At 42.3% G+C, this 17,327-nt stretch overlaps 1 protein-coding gene across 3 annotated transcripts in view; it reads right to left on the reverse strand.

Annotated features, from left to right (window-relative positions):
- The window catches only part of oxr1a (oxidation resistance 1a), a 761,132-nt gene extending 749,620 nt beyond the window's left edge, over positions 1–11,512 (reverse strand). For all 3 annotated transcript variants that reach the window (XM_068032290.1, XM_068032288.1, XM_068032291.1), the window contains exon 1: positions 11,387–11,512. The gene's annotated coding sequence lies outside the window, so the exon portion shown is untranslated. The remainder of the gene's footprint in view (positions 1–11,386) is intronic.
- Between the last annotated feature and the right edge of the window lie 5,815 nt (positions 11,513–17,327).

Genomic DNA, 17,327 nt, shown 5'->3' on the forward strand with positions numbered 1-17,327 from the left:
ATTAGCGTGCAGGAGAGACATGTTCCTGTGAAAATGAGGGGTAGAAATGGCAAGATTAGAGAACCATGGATGACAGGTGAAATTGTGAGACTAGCTAAGAGGAAAAAGGAAGCATACATAAGGTCTAGGCGGCTGAAGAAAGATGAAGCTTTGAAAGAATATCGGGATTGTAGGCGCAATCTGAAACGAGGAATTAAGAGGGCTGAAAGGGGTCATGAAATATCTTTAGCAAACAGGGTTAAGGAAAATCCCAAAGCCATTTATTCATATATAAGGAGCAAGAGGGTAACTAGAGAAAGGATTGGCCCATTCAAGGACAAAGGAGGAAAGTTATGCATGGAGTCAGAGAAAATGGGTGAGATTCTAAACGAGTACTTTGCATCGGTATTCACCGAGGAGAGGGACATGACAGATGTTGAGGTTAGGGACAGATGTTTGATTACTCTTGGTCAAGTCGGCATAAGGAGGGAGGAAGTGTTGGGTATTCTAAAAGGCATTAAGGTGGACAAGTCCCCAGGTCTGGATGGGATCTATCCCAGGTTACTGTGGGAAGTGAGAGAGGAAATAGCTGGGGCCTTAACAGATATCTTTGCAACATCCTTAAACACGGGTGAGGTCCCAGAGGACTGGAGAATTGCTAATGTTGTCCCCTTGTTTAAGAAGGGTAGCAGGGATAATCCAGGTAATTATAGACCGGTGAGCCTGACGTCAGTGGTAGGGAAGCTGCTGGAGAAGATACTGAGGGATAGGATCTATTCCCATTTGGAAGAAAATGGGCTTATCAGTGATAGGCAACATGGTTTTGTGCAGGGAAGGTCATGTCTTACCAACTTAATAGAATTCTTTGAGGAAGTGACAAAGTTGATTGATGAGGGAAGGGCTGTAGATGTCATATACATGGACTTCAGTAAGGCATTTGATAAGGTTCCCCATGGTAGGCTGATGGAGAAAGTGAAGGCGCATGGGGTCCAAGGTGTACTAGTTAGATGGATAAAGAACTGGCTGGGCAACAGGAGACAGAGAGTAGCAGTGGAAGGGAGTTTCTCAAAATGGAGACGTGTGACCAGTGGTGTTCCACAGGGATCCGTGCTGGGACCACTGTTGTTTGTGATATACATAAATGATTTGGAGGAAAGTATAGGTAGTCTGATTAGCAAGTTTGCAGACGACACTAAGATTGGTGGAGTAGCAGATAGTGAAGGGGACTGTCAGAGAATACAGCAGAATATAGATAGATTGGAGAGTTGGGCAGAGAAATGGCAGATGGAGTTCAATCAGGGCAAATGCGAGGTGATGCATTTTGGAAGATCCAATTCAAGAGTGAACTATACAGTAAATGGAAAAGTCCTGGGGAAAATTGATGTACAGAGAGATTTGGGTGTTCAAGTCCATTATTCCCTGAAGGTGACAACGCAGGTCAATAGTGGTCAAGAAGGCATACGGCATGCTTTCCTTCATCGGACGGGGTATTGAGTACAAGGGTTGGCAGGTCATGTTACAGTTGTATAAGACTTTGGTTCGGCCACATTTGGAATACTGCGTGCAGTTCTGGTCACCACATTACCAAAAGGATGGAGATGCTTTGGAGAGGGTGCAGAGGAGGTTCACCAGGATGTTGCCTGGTATGGAGGGCGCTAGCTATGAAGAGAGGTTGAGCAGATTAGGATTATTTTAATTAGAAGGACGGAGGTTGAGGGGGGACCTGATTGAGGTGTACAAAATCATGAGAGGTATAGACAGGGTGGATAGCAAGAAGCTTTTTCCCCAGAGTGGGGGATTCAATTACTAGGGGTCACGAGTTCAAAGTGAGAGGGGAAAAGTTCAGGGGGATATGCGTGGAAAGTTCTTTACGCAGAGGGTGGTGGGTGCCTGGAACGCGTTGCCAGCGGAGGTGGTAGACGCGGGCACGATAGCGTCTTTTAAGATGTATCTAGACAGATACATGAATGGGCAGGAAGTAAAGAGATACAGACCCTTAGAAAATAGGCGACAGGTTTAGATCGAGGTTTGAGATAATATCTGGAAAGTTCGTTACGGTTCTTTGAGCTCACGGTAGAGTCCTTGCTTGTAGGCAATTCTTGCCTTCCGTTGGGACCCAGTATTCTTCTTAAACCTTGTTCACTGGAGGAGACTTTTCTCTCTCGGGGTTCACGTGTCTTCAATGGATTCCAAAGCTGGTGAGAAAGAGATGGGAGCAGACAGAAGAGAGATCTTCTTCCAGTTCAAAAACTGTCTCTACAATTTAAAACTTCAAGTTTGCCATCAGGTGGTCACGTGACTGACTGGTTTGACCTGGTCTCTTCTGCGTATTGTATGGCAGCAGGGGATACCTCTTTTGTTCCAACACCATCTGCTAAGAAGCAAAAATGTCTTTCCGGCCAGGAGGGGCCTGGCAATTTCTTGGAAACGGCCTTCTCTTCTTCCCCAACAACAATTTGAAGTTTAATGCCCATGTGATGAAATTAATGTGCCTCATTCTTGGCAGGTGGGGGCCTGCATGACTCTATGGATGATACAATTCATTGTTGTGTGGCTGATTCCTAGATCAAAGTGTCAAGAAAACTCTCCCCTTCCCTGATGCCCTGCAATGTCTGCACCTTGGATTCCAGCTCAACATTTCTGAGCTGAAGTTCCTCGAGATGCAGACACTCACTGCAGAGATCGCAATACTCTCCACAAACTCTCAAGTGGAGTCGCAGCACACCACCTGCACTGCCATCCCTATCTAACCTTGCTTATGTATATAGATCAACTTATAGTTTTGTTTCTTAATTATTTAATCTCATTTAAGTTTAGATTTTAAATATTTACTTGTAGTATAAACAACTAGAAGGATTGGAGGCAAAAAGCAATACCTGCTTCCTGCTCTGCACCAAATTCCCAACTTAGTGATGCATTCCATTTATGGCCATTTGTACAACCACTCTAGCTTCTCTCAGCAAGTCTGCATATTCCCCACCAAATCAGCTGGGCTACACTGCTCCAGCCGACTCCTTAGAGGCTCGAGCATGCAAAAGTCACAAGTAAAATATCTTGAGGGCTCAAACAGGAGAAGCAGCAACCTTTCACCAGCTCTGCAGAGGCCACAAGAGCAGCACCTTGTAAGATTGGCCGAGTTAGGAAACCTTTTTTTAAAAAAAGGCACTGTGAGTTAATCATCCGGATGAAAAGATTTATGTTGTTCGGTATTAAACTGATCACCTTTATTGGTCAAGCTCAATGGAATCATTGAGCTGGGAGCTAATTCCTCACATCTCAGGGTCAAGGTGAAGAGGTGAGCCTCCTCCCTCTGTCCATTCCTCTCCTTTCCCCCCAGTCTTCTTTGGCTGATGACGCCTGTTGTTGCTACTCTTCCTCCTCAAACATAGGCCTACCTACAATGCAATGTTGTGCAATATGCAGTGGACCATGATCATGCATGACACTATCCGGGCATATCGCAGGGACCCCAACCAAGTGGTCCTGACAGCTGAGCCTCAGCTTGTTGTCATAAGAAGTTTTTTTTCTCTGTTTAAAAGCTAAGGGGTCGGGGGTGGGGGGGGGGTGGGTGGTCTGTGTACCTTTAAAACTGAGAGAAGTTTTTATATTCTCTGGGAACAGTGTGTGCAAGCTACAAGCCTATTCCTAAGCAACAGGAAAAGAGATGTGGTCATATGCTGTATTGCATCAATTTAACCGTGTGTAAGACTGGCTAGAACCAGTTTGATCTGGATGACCAGCGAAGCGTCCTCTCCCTGAAGGAGGGATTTGTCTCTCTCAGCAGAATATCGCCATTAGCCTACAGGCTGTGTTCTGCCTAAAAAGGAAAGACCCTTGGAAAGGAATCTTTACATTGTTGGAGACAGCAAATTCCTTTTTATTTTCAGTCTCTAATAAGTGTCTGCCTCAGGAGTGACTTTCTGTTGCCTTTTGTGTTTCTGGGAGTTCTGGAAACTCAGTAAAGTTTCTACTGTTAGACTGCTAACTCATAATCCAAATAGACCTATTGTTGTACTCCTTGTTGAAAGATCTGTGTGATGCCTGCTGCAGCCAAGTGCCTTGAATGTCTATCCATTACAGACAGTTCATCAAATTCACTTGGAGACTTTGAGGGGCATCAGGCTATTTGACTCTGGGACACCTCACCTGAACTGAGAAACCAACCCACCAGGACTTGCAACCCAGTTATTTTCTTATTCCTAAGAAACAGCTCTAATTTAAAACATTTTTAAAACTGGTTCACCATTGTTTTTTGAATGTATATGTGCATGTAAGAGGCTTAGGAGGAATAAGAAGTTATAAAAAATGTTTTAAGACATAGATTTATCTCAATAGTGTTTAAGATTTAGTTTATTAATAATAGATAATTTTTTTAGAATTAGAACATTACAGCGCAGTACAGGCCCTTCGGCCCTCGATGTTGCGCCGACCTGTGAAACCATCTGACCTACACTATTCCATTTATTAGAATTAGAACATTACAATTTGTTGTTGTTTAAAGAATCCTGGTTTGTTGTCTTTTATTCTGGGTATAATAAAAAGTGTTTAATTTGGCTAATTTCTAGTAGGTGGGAAACTTTCATATGCTGTGACCTGTGGAGTAGCGGGACTAAATTGACAGTGTATTACTCCCGCCTGGGTCATAACATTGTTCAGTCCAGCTATGTTCTCTACAATGATTTTGGTTATGGTCTCACTTTAATTGTATCTGCACTGCAGGGGAATGGTAAGGTTACACGGAACTGCTATATTTGCAGTGGGTATCCCTAGTCACGCATCACCAAAATTAGATACTGGGGGTGCTGGTGGAGTATCTGAAAATAAAAGTATTGGGAAAGATGCTATCATCACACTGCTCCTATGCCTGGATACAAGCTGGACATTGATAGAGTTGTATCCTTTTCTATTCATGAATGGTGCCCTGATGGCCACATATGTACAGTCAATCATACCCTGCATGCCAGGGAAGCCAGCAACTGCTGCACATCCACAAGTTCTGTCCTGTTGAGGTCAGTGTGGATGCTAACGTACAGCTTGCTCCTCGTAATTAGGGTGTCGGCCAAGTGCTTAATGCAGCTGTGAACTGCAGACTGGGAGATATGGCTGGTGCCCTCTGCAGTGGACAGAAAAAGGTGCAAAAGTTCAGCGCTTTAGGTGATTGAGGGGCACTGACATGGCAGGCCCGCTAGATCCAGCAGGTTGTGCTGCAGAGGTCTGTAACAGCCTGCATAAAGAAACTCAGTCTTCTCTAGCACTGCTACTCGGGTAGATCCAAGGAAGTGATTCTTGGCCTACAGACCCTATGTGCTGGGAATTGCCTCAGATCCACAGCAACCCCCTGCCCCCCTCCCCATTACCCACCGTCTTCCGAGAGGTCCAGGTATATTGGTGGTGGTGGCTGCAGTTACTGAAGCACTTCCAAAATGTCCTTTGTCCAGAACAAAGAAGGAAGACTAGGTTCCATACCAAGAGACATCTGACTGAAGGATTGCAAAGCAACTGAGATGCAGAGGACATGATCCGAAAGCTAGAAACACTCCTGTCAATTAGGACAGCAAATGATCCAGTGAAGTGCATCTTTTGCGCGGCTTTAGGAACTCTGAGTAAAGATGTTACTGCTGAAATTCTTACTGGACGTTAGTGTCTACCTTATATTTATGGCCGTCACTTAGGAAGAAGATGTGGCTGTGAAAAATAGTTTTGGTAGCCGCTATCAAGTTCTGAAGAAGGGCCACTGACCTGAATCATTAACTCTGATTCTCTCTCCACAGATGCTGCCAGACCTGCTGAGTATTTCCAGCATTTGTTTTAATTTCAGATTTCCATCATCTGCAGTATTTTGCTTTTATTATATTTATGGCCCCTAGTTTTGGACTCCATACAATCATAGAATGGTTACAGCACAGAAGGAGGCCATTTGACCAGTCGCATCCTTGCCAGCTCTCTGCAAGAACAACTCAGCTAATCCCACTCCCCCGCAGCCCTGCAATTTTTTTTTCTCTTCAGCTAACTATCCAACAATCTTCTGTAAGCCACAACTGAATCTGCCTCCATCATACTCTCAGGCAGTGCATTCCAGATCCTAACCACTCACTGCATAAATGTTCTCCGCATATTGCCTTTGACAAAAGAACCAAATCACCTGAAATTGGTGTTCTCTGGTTCTTGATCCTTCCACCAATGGCAACAGTTTCTCCCCATCTACTCGGTCCAGACCCCTCATGATATTGAGCACTTCATTCAAATTTCCTCTCAACTGTTTCTCAAAAGGAGAACAGCTGCAGTTTCTCCAGTCTATTCATGTAGCTGAAGTCCCTTGTTCCCTGGAGCCATTCCTGTAAATCTTTTCTGCACCCTCTCTAAAGCCTTCACGTCCTTCCTAAGTGTAGTTCCCAGAATTGGACATAACATTCCAATTGAGGTCGAACCAGTGTTTCATCAGAACTTCCTTGCTTTTGTGCTCTATGCCTCTATTTATAAAGCCCATGATTTTGTGCCTTTTAACCATTTTCTGAACTTGCCCTGCCACCTTCAATTATTTGTGCACATATGCTCAAGTTCTCTGTGCCTGCACCCCCCTTTAGAATTGTACACTTTTTTTAGTAAGAATGAGGAACAATATAAAATTAAGTGCATCCCTTAACACTTCCTGGCATTAAATTTCAATCAGCCAGGTGTCCACCCATTCCACCAGCCTGCTGATATCCTCTTTAAGTCTATCACTATATTTCCAAGTTTTGTTATCTGCAAATTTAAGTTTTGATTAGAGGAGAGAACATTGAGAAGACTCAATGGACTCGAGGGCCAAATGGGCTTCTGTGCTTTGATATGATTTATTCTATGATCGGAGCCTTCAAAGTACAAAGATGTGGGAAGTCCCTGAGCCACATGTTCACAGGCCCCAAGTCTACTTCTGCTTTCGTCGTATTCCAAAAAAATTTAAAGGTGACTTTAACACTTACTTTACAACACTCAGCTAATGGAATGTACAGAAAACCATTGGAGCAAATATTATAATAGATAGATAGATGGATAGATGATCAGGTCACTGACTCAGCCAAGAATGGGCATGGTGTAGGAATAAAAAATGAATGCGAGGCAAATGCAAAAGGGAAGAAAGGATGAGAAAGGGAAAAAAAGAAATATTTTGAAAGCTGACGTACTACATTGTTCATGTGGTTAGCAGGCACTGCAATTTTATAAAGACCAATTTATAAGCTGATAATTAAAGCCTCCAAAAGGTCTTACTTTCCCCAGTAACCCCTGCTTTAGTTTGCCATTGAATTTTACTACTGGTGATACTTGAAACTCTCTATCTTTCCTGTGTGCATACACACACCACATCCACGTCTAATGACTATTTAATGCATTCCATTCAATAACTATTAATATAGCTCACTGCTGAAATCAGGAATTAGACTCAATTCTTTGCAAGGAAAGCAACAACATGATTCTTGGCATTAGACTGGATAGATTGAGACAAACTGCAGCACACAAAATAATGAACATGACAAATGTCAATTGTGGTGCCACAATTTCCATACCACCTTAACCCTTTGCAATCTGAGCAACCAAAACAAATGATGATTCCTGGTGTTTTTATTGCCTGTTGGCCATGAAGTTGCATTGTCCCAAGCTCATTGTATTTTTTTAATCCCGTCTCCCTCGCTACCACCCTCTTGCGAAGCCACTGATTCTTCTTGTAGTTTGGTTTCATGAGTGCTAGCATGTCTATAAATCTTACTTTCCCCAAACAGCTCACAGCCTGATAACTCAAGTGATGCGTCAGTGCCTGTCATCCTGTTGTATAAACACATTTTGCCATCAACTGACAGGAACATGCAGTTATCAGAAACCAGATATCACAAGGCATATTGCTCCACGCAGTAGTGGGGATCCACAGCAAGTTCCGTTGCAAACAGTGAAGTCATTTTGAAGTTAACAGTAAGTGCTTCTATTTAAAAGAAATGGCATTAAACAATTGGATATCATTGAATCTGCTTGACCTAGAGATGTAATTTCCATTTCACACCAACATTAAACGTGTGGGTAAACACTAAGTGATCACAGAATCATACAATCCTAGATCCACATCAGCCGACAAGTAGCCATCTAACCCAATCCCATTTTCCAGTTCTTGGTCCATAGCTTTGTAGGTTGCAGCACTTCAACTGCATATCCAAGATTTTTTTTAATATTGAGGGTTTCTGCCTCAACCACCCTTTCAGGCAATGAGTTCTTGATCCCACCAGCTTCTAGATGAAAAAAATGTCACCCTAATCCCCTCTAAACCTCATACCCTAAATCTATACCCCATGGTTTTGGGCACCTCAACCAACAGAATTAGAGAGTCGTCCTACCTACTCTAGCTAGACCCCTCAATTTTATTCAATTAGGTCTCTCCTCAGCCTCCTCTGTTCCAAAGAAAACAACTCTAACCTATCCAACCTTTCCTTAGAACTAAAATTCTCCAGTCCAGACAACATCATTGTAAATCTCCTTTGTACCCTCTCTTGCAAATCACATCTTTCCTATAGTGTGATGACCAGAAATGCACGCAGTACTCCAGCTGTGGCCTAACTAGTGTTTTAATACAATTCCAACATGAAGTCCCTACTCCTATATTTTAAGCCCTGACTAATAAAGACGAGTATCCCATTGTCAGTAATTGGGAAGGTAGAAAATGTACTAACTTCCAATCCCCAGCAACAGTATGCAGGACTGCTAGGTCTGGTACAGATTAAAGCTCCTCCTCCCTGTCACAATATGTTGGTAATCCAATCTCATACAACTCCTCTCTATTGTAAAAGGTCAACTTTTCATGACTTAAATCAACCAGCTGTGTACGCTTTCTGGGTCAAGTCTTTGATGGGAAGTTAAAATGTTCTGTTGGAATCTTCTTTAAGTAGTTTAATGCCATTAGCTTTATCTGGGTTCAAACCAAACTTTCATTGCAAGGACAGTATACTAACCCACTGTATTACACAGTCTTCCTGAAAAACAATTGTAAAATAGGAAGGTACAGAAGCAATGCCCCTAGGTGTAGGAATAGATAATAGAAAATGAAGTAGTAAACAACACAAGATCTTTTAAATCAATTGTCATTTTCATTTTCTCCCAAGTTTTTGTAAATATCTTCACCATCAAGACTCTATGCAAGGTCAATTTGGTGCTATTTGTGGCTGTTCACAATTTACCTACACAATTACTGAACACATAACTCTCTCCAAGACATACTTGATCAGCAGCCTTCGCACAAATGTTAAATTTTCTGTGGATCTTCCACAGCAAGGGTAAATTCAATGAGAACTATGAAAGGAATAATACATTGCTCTGCATAATTGTATTATTTCACTTCACTATATAGCCAAAAATAGACTGCACAAAACACTACAGCTATTACTACTCCCTTTGCCTTTTATTCCATGACATTTTTGTCATTTAATCTCTTTTGCCCTTCACCCTATCAGAGACGTTCCCTTTTGTTGTTCTGCACACGACCCCCCCCCCCCCTCGCCCACCCACTTGCACAAAACCTAATACATTTCTAACCTTTGCCAGTTCTGACGAAAGGTCACAGACCTGAGACTTTAACTGCATTTCTTTCTCCACAGATGTTGCCAGACCTGCTGTGTATTCCCAGCACTGTTTTTATTTCTAAACATGACAATTGAACTTAAATGCAATCCAGCAAAGTAACTATAGGTCTGGTTCAAATTCAAAATCTAAAAGTACATTTGTACAAAAAATAACTTTGCCAATATACTGTGCATGTTCTGAGCACTGGACTTTCAACACAGCTAAGTTTCCTGATTCAGTTTAACTGCCTAAGATAAAAGGTCTTGCTATTCATGTGTTATCGTTCATACATTTAAATCTTGACAGAAGGATAGATACAAGGTTGTATATTTCAGGGTTAAATAGGTCAAAAAAAAGTTTAAATTGATCCTAATTTAAAAAAGACCAATCTCTCAGTGGGACTATAACCACTCACCTTGAAATCTTTTCAGCAGGAAGAGCAAAGTCTGAAAAGGTTCCTTCTGCTGATTGTAGGGTCAATACTCTGCAGCAAAACAACACTTGTGCATGTGTTGAGAGAGGATAGAAATATATTTTTTTGTGATGTCCCTCAATTTAACAGTATGTCAACATTCACCGTCGAGATTTGCACAAGGCCATTTTGAAGAGTCATATGAGAGAACACTGTTGTTGCATGATTCACCTCTTTCAGCAAGGGATTACAGAAAATGAGAGAGAAAGGAGCATAATGTTTGTTGTCGCAAAAGGAGAAAAGCTGCATGCTATTTTTCAATGCCACAAGTAAATGAAGCATTGCAATGATGATTTTGCAACATATCAAGTGTTTGATGAACAAATGAAAAACACCTTACCATTTCTAATGCAGACTATGACCCTTCAACAGAGTTAAAATTATGCCAATCAGTAAGGTTGTCACTCAGGTCCCATTAGATATAGCTTCGATTTTCTTTTCTAAAGTGATGATTTCATCAGTTATCAAATTGGTGGCTAGATCAAGCATTCAAATATGATAAAATATTGCAAAAACACAACCACAAAAAAATACCTTGCCACCTCCTGATTTTTATGCACATTCTGAAGAATAAGGACACTGTTTTGCATTCCACAAACAACTAATTGTACCTTATTTGTTTTGTGATATTGCAGTGTTCACTATTCTAACATTACTGGGCTCACTCTGGAGCAGAGTTTTCATTACAATCTTCAAAGTACACGTTCAATATGTAATGTACCAGTACCAGATTTAAAAGGACAATACTACATTATTTTGAAAATTCAGAATGTGTAAATATGTAGAATAATGCTTCAATTACAATATCCACTGAACGTTTAAGCTAAAGAATTAAATACATATTTTGCAACATTACAAGAAATTCTGCCATGGTGCTCAAACAGTTAATTTTTGTGCCATGGACAGATTATTGGATAGGTCCGTAACGTTAGAGTCTGTGCATGGTTGAAGATGTTTCACCTCATCGAGGAGCTGTGAGCTAGGAAGCTTCTACACTGTTACCAGGCTGTGCTGTGTATCCCATTCAACCACAGCTGTCTAATTAAAGCAGGCAGTTCTAATCACTCCGAAGTAGTTGTCATTTGCAGCAGCTTACGAACCTTCCAGCAGTGGATTGGGTATTACTGTACTGTATTGCAGCAGTCCAATGGATAACCTAAACAGGGCTAGTTCAGCATCCATTACAATGTTTACATTCCCAGAGCACAACAAAAAGAGAAAACTGAATGTTAATCACTTACAACATAAAGAAAACATTAATCTAGTGCATTAACTATAGAAAAAGGCTGAGCCACAACACTGTCGGTTCCCAATCACACAAGACAATTGCGTTTACAGAAAAATAAAGCAACTTACTTGCAAAGCAGAAGCTTATGTTACTCCATCTCCCACTTCACTCTCATCTGCATTCAATACTCACTATTTTCCCAGGGCCTGAGCATTCACTGCTTCAGCAACTGCATCAAGGCTCTGCTGTGCACTAGACATGCTCAGTAATTTGACCTTCTCATTCTGGAAACGACCAAGCTGCATGAAATGAAGGGGGAATTGGATGAAACCATAACCATAGTAAAGGCACCTGCTGAAATACAGGTAAGAAGAAAATGAAACCCGACTCCTTTCTTATAAAGCAGGTGATAAAACCTAACATTCATCAATTCTATTAGGTACTTTGCAATGTAAAAAATGCACTGTACAATTAGAAATTACAGATCAGATTCCTCAGGGTATTTGACGCCTCATGAATAAAAGCCTCTTTTTTTAAGCAAGATCACAGAATACGTAAGTTATTCAGTAAACTAGAGCATTACATTGTTCATAGGGGATATCTATTTTCAAATTATCATTTTTTTTTCTAGACCTTTTCCAAGCTTGCATTAAAAACCCAAGAAAAAAATGGAAGCACATTCCGTCTTTTTGATTACAGGAGAAGCATTGTAAGTTCAAACTACTCAGGCTACAGAACTATTAAACACACTTCATGTGACACACCAACTCTATTTGCTCCTTGGCCTTTAAATTTAGACCTCAAAAAAACTCTTGGCTTTATATCAAACACTTAATAATTTTCTGTCAGTTACATTCAACGCCACAAAAGTGCCTATTGGGATGTTCGCCTGTTAAAACACTATGGTTGGGTGTTGATTGAAGACTGGTAATTCATCTGCATCTGGAACTGTGATTTGCACTGAGGTGTTGGAGCTGGAACCATAATTGATTTTGGGCATAATTGGGTCACCATTTTCCACTTTAATAGGTAGTATGCAAAATGCAGTTCTCTGGTAATCCAAAAACAAATAAAATCAATTTAAACATGCTGCACTTACTCAATACATCTGATCATGTGACATCTCATCACGTGACTTCTGCAACTGTTACTGCGTTTACTTTCTAAAGGTTCGGTCTCCAATGACTGACTATTTTTGATCATGATTTTACACCAGTAGCAGTTGTGTGAGAAGTTCCAAGAACCTTGTGTCACTTGTGAGCAAAGAGAAACTAAAGGTGGGAGAGCAATTTGCAGAGAGAAAATCAGGGATGCAAGGAACTTTGATTCCACCAGTATCTAATGGTAACTCATTGAAATTGCACTGATAACTAATCATAATACTTGTAACACTCATTTCCCCCTCATAACCAACAGCAATACCATAAACTCACTGATAGTCTTTAGGTAACTGGCAGGAAGAGGTATGATGGCCCCAGTATCCTGTCTGTAACTAATAGTAATCCGATAACCTCCTGCACCACAGAACGTGCGGTCAAGCTCCTATGTTGGCCACTTTTAGCAGGCCTGATCCTATTCCCTATTACCTTGGACACTAGTTTAGACTCTAGTTCTGTGTGAAGATGACAACTGTGACCAATGAACCTCAGTCAAAGCTGATCTGTACTTGGACTTCACACATCAAAACAAGCTGATGCAGACTAACCTAATCTAAACAGATTGCATATAAGAAGGACTGAATTTGTATTTGTGTAGCAGCTTTCATGAGTTCAGGACATCCCAAAGCACTTTACAGCTAATGGAATACTTACGAAATGTAGTCACATTTGTAATATAGGAATTGTGGCAGCCGATAAGTGCACAGCAAACTTCCACAAAAGCATTGTGATAATGACCAGATTACCTGTATTAATTATGTTGGTTGAGGGATAAATATTGGCCAGGGATACTGGGGAGGACCTGCCTACTATTCTTCAGAATAGTGCCATGGGACTTTTATATACAGTTGAGACCTCAGTTTAACATCACATCTGAAATATGGCACTCCAACAGTGCAGTGTTCCTTCAGTACTGCACAGCAGGGTCATCCTAGATTTTACACTCAAGTCTCTGGAGTGGGACTTCAAACTACAACCTGGTGATTCAGAGGTAAGTGAGCCACAGCTGACAGTGGGCTTAGCATTCACTTTGCACAAGGCACATCATCCTAAATTCTAAACCAGTTCCTGAGCCTAGTCTCAGTAAAGGAGAGTTTACATAGAAATCTTGAAATTACAGCACAGGAGGGGGGCTATTTGGTCCCTGATGTCTGTGCTGATGATGGTGCGTTTTCCTGTATCCCCATTCCCCAAGATCATTTTATATTCTTCCTTTTCAACTATTTATCTCATTCCAGTTTAAATTAAATTTTAGTCTCTACCTCAATAGCCACATATTGTGAAGTATCACAAAGTCAAAGAGCCACAGTTCAAGAAACATCTGGTTGCCTACACCTACCTGCATTCCATTCTCCCCTGCTCAAACGGGGAATGAACCCATTAGTCCTGACTTGAAAAATGCTACTAATTGAGCCAAGCTGACACAAGAATAGATTGGATTTTGCGAACCGCTCATCAGTCAATAACTTGCTAAAACCCACTGTTAAGGCTAACACACAAACAATGGTCACTTGGTCAAGGAAGGAGGCATTGCTGGATCTAGGTCTGGAAATGGAGACTGTCATAGTCAGTGAATATCTCCAGAATTATGATCATCGTAATGTAAAATTTAGATTAGTTATTAGCAATCTCGAATAATAATACTTAACTGGAGGAAGACCAAATTCAGTGAATTGTGAAGGGATCTGGCCCGGGTAAATTGGAATTAAAGACTGGCTAGTAGAAATGTAATGGCCTTTAAAGAGGAGATGGTTTGGGTACAGTCTAGGTACTTTTACACCAGGGGGGAAAGCAGGGGGGGTGGTGGGTAACTAAAGTAAGAGCTGTCTGGATGCTGAAAGAGTTATTGGGTTGAATGGCGGTGGGCATGGAGGTGTGCAGGTGCAGAATTTCACACTGCCTGCAAGCGATGGGTAGCCGACCCATCTATTTAAAGGCCTATTAAGGCCTATTGTCAGAGGTCGACTGGGAAGTAGTCTCCCGGTGGTAGAGTGGGGCTGTTGGTGGGGGCAGCACTCCAGGCAGGTTAGAGGCCTTCCCTGGCTGCCAAGCTTCAGCTGCAGGCCGCCCCGAAGAGGGGCTCCCTGCCACCAACAATGGTGGACGGCTACTTGATCTATTTTTTATTTAAAATTTTAATAAGTTAGAGAGTGGGCACCTCCATCTTGGGGTATCCTCTCCCTCACTGACCTGTTGCTGCTTCTAAACTGGAGAGCCTTCTATTCGCCCTGCTGCTTCGAAAGCCCACCTAATGTCCTTAATTGGATAACAAGCCCATCCTCAGGCCATTATTTAGTCAATTCAGGGAAAATCACAGGTGATTGGCTGTTGCCCAGACAGTGTGGGCTTCTGATCCCCATTTGAGCCTTCACTGAAGCCTACAGTGAAAATCCTGCCCATAGAGTAGGATGAAAATAAAGTGGTATGACAGATGTCAGTTTGATAGTACTAGGGTGAATCAGGCTGAATAAAAAAGTACAGAGGAGAAGTGAAAAAGGAAATTAGAGAGGCAGAGAGACAAATTGGCAACTAACTAAAAGGGAATCCAAAGATATTCTATAGGCATAGTAAAAGGGTTGGCAGGTGGGGCCGATTAAAGAACAAAATGAAGATTTATAAGTGGAGGCAGAAGGCATGGTTGAGGTACTGAATTGAGTACTTTACAGTTAAGGTAAATGAGGAAGTTACCAGGATACAGGACGCTGGATGAGATAAAAATAAAGAGGAGGAACAGGAAAGGCTAGCAGGACTGAGAGGATAAGTCACTCGGTCCAGGAGGAATGCATCTTGGGTTGCTGAGGGAAGTAAGGGGAGAAATTGCAGAGGTGCTGATCATTACCACTCACTACGTTAAAAAAAGTTCTTCCTCACATCCCCCTGCATCTCTTGTACAAAAACTTAAATTTGTGTCCCTAGTCCTTCTACCGTCAACTAATGGGAACAGCTTTTCTTTGGCCACCTTATCTAAACCTGTCAAAATCTTGAACACCTTTATCAGATCTCCCCTCAATCTCTTTTGCTCCAAGGAGAACAATCCCAGCTTCTCCAACCTAATCGTGTAGCTAAGATTCCTCATCCCTGGAACCATTCTGTAAATCTCCTCTGCACTCTCTCAAGGATCCTCACATCCTTCCTAAAATGTGGTCACCAGAACTGGATGCAATACTCTAGTTGTGGCCTAAGCAGAGCATAACTTCCATGCTTTTGGACTCAATACCACTATTTATGCAGCCCAAGATCTCATATGTTTTGCTAACTACTATCTCAATATGTCCTGCCACCTACACATGAATCCCCAGGTCCCCCTGTTGCTTTTTTTTTGTTCGTTCATGGGATGTAGGGGTCGCTGGCTAGGCCAGCATTTATTGCCCATCCCAAATTGCCCTTGAGAAGGTGTTGGTGAGCTGCCTTCTTGAACCACTGCAGTCCATGTGGAGTAGGTACACCTGTTAGGGAGCTGTTAGGGAGTTCCAGGATTTTGACCCAGCAACAGCAAAGGAATGCGATATAGCTCCAAGTCAGGATGGTGTGTGACTTGGAGGGGAACTTGCAAGTGGTGGTGTCCCCACATATCTGCTGCCGTTGTCCCTCTAGGTGGTAGAGGCAGGGGGTTTGGAAGGTTCTATCTAAGGAGCATTGTTGCTCTGCTGCAGTGCATCTTGTCGATGGTACACACTGCTGTCACTGTGCGTCGGTGGTGGGGGGAGTGAATGTTTGTGGATGGAGTGCCAATCAAGCCGGGCTGCTTTGTCCTGGATGGTGTCGAGCTTCTTGAGTGTTGTCGGAGCTGCACAAATCCAGGCAAGTGAAGAATATTACATCACGCTCCTGACTTGCGCCTTGTAGATGGTGGACAGGATTTGGAGAGTCAGGAGGTGAGTTACCTGACACAGGGTTCCTAGCCTCTGACCTGCTGTTGTAGTCATAGTATTTATATGGCTACTCCAGTTCAGTTTCTGGTCAATGGTAACCCCTAGGATGTTGATAGTGGGGGATTCGGCGATGGTAATGCCATTGATTGTCAAGGGAAGATGGTTAGATTTTCTCTTGTTTGAGATAGTCATTGCCTGGCACTTGTGTGGTGCGAATGTTACTTACCACTTATTCGTCCAAGTTTGGATATTTTCCAGGACTTGCTGCATTTCTACACAGACTGCTTCAGTATCTGAGGAGTTGCGAATGGTGTTGAACATTGTGCAATCATCAGCAAACGTCCCCACCTCTGACCTTCTGATCGAAGGAAGGTCATCGATGAAGCAACTGATGATGGGTGGGCCTGGGACACTACCCTGAGGAACGCCTGCAGTGATGTTCTGGAGCTAAGATGATTGACCTCCAACAACCACAACCATCTTCTTTTGCACTAGGTATGATTCCAACCAGCGGAGAGTTTTCCCCGATTCCCATTGACTCCAGTTTTGCTAGGGCTCCTTGATGCCGTACTCAGTCAAATGCTGCCTTGATGTCAAGAACAGTCACTGTCACGTCACCTCTGGAGTTCAGCTCTTTTGTCCCATTTAGTATGGTGGTAGTGCCACACAACACAATGGAGCGTCATGCAGGCCCCTACCTGCCAAGAATCAGCATATTAATTTTGTCATATGAACAGTGATTTTAAACTTGCTGGGAAGAAGAGAAGGCCTGTTAGAAGGGTTGTCAGACACTTAGCTGAAAAACATTTGTATACTAACAGACAGTGCTTCGGGAGACAAAAAGACCATTCCCTGACACATTCAACCCACAATGGATTTTGATCATCAGACATTGAAAGTGTAAGGAAGAGCATTCCAGAGACTGCTAAGGTGATACAATCCACAAAAGCCAGGACTGGTTCAACCAGCTGGTCACATGACTAACTGGCTGGTCCAGGGTTTTTTGAACTAGCCACAGAGGTTTTGAATGGAGAAAGACT

Source organism: Heterodontus francisci, chromosome 5 (assembly GCF_036365525.1).
Source record: "Heterodontus francisci isolate sHetFra1 chromosome 5, sHetFra1.hap1, whole genome shotgun sequence".
NCBI lineage: Eukaryota > Metazoa > Chordata > Chondrichthyes > Heterodontiformes > Heterodontidae > Heterodontus > Heterodontus francisci.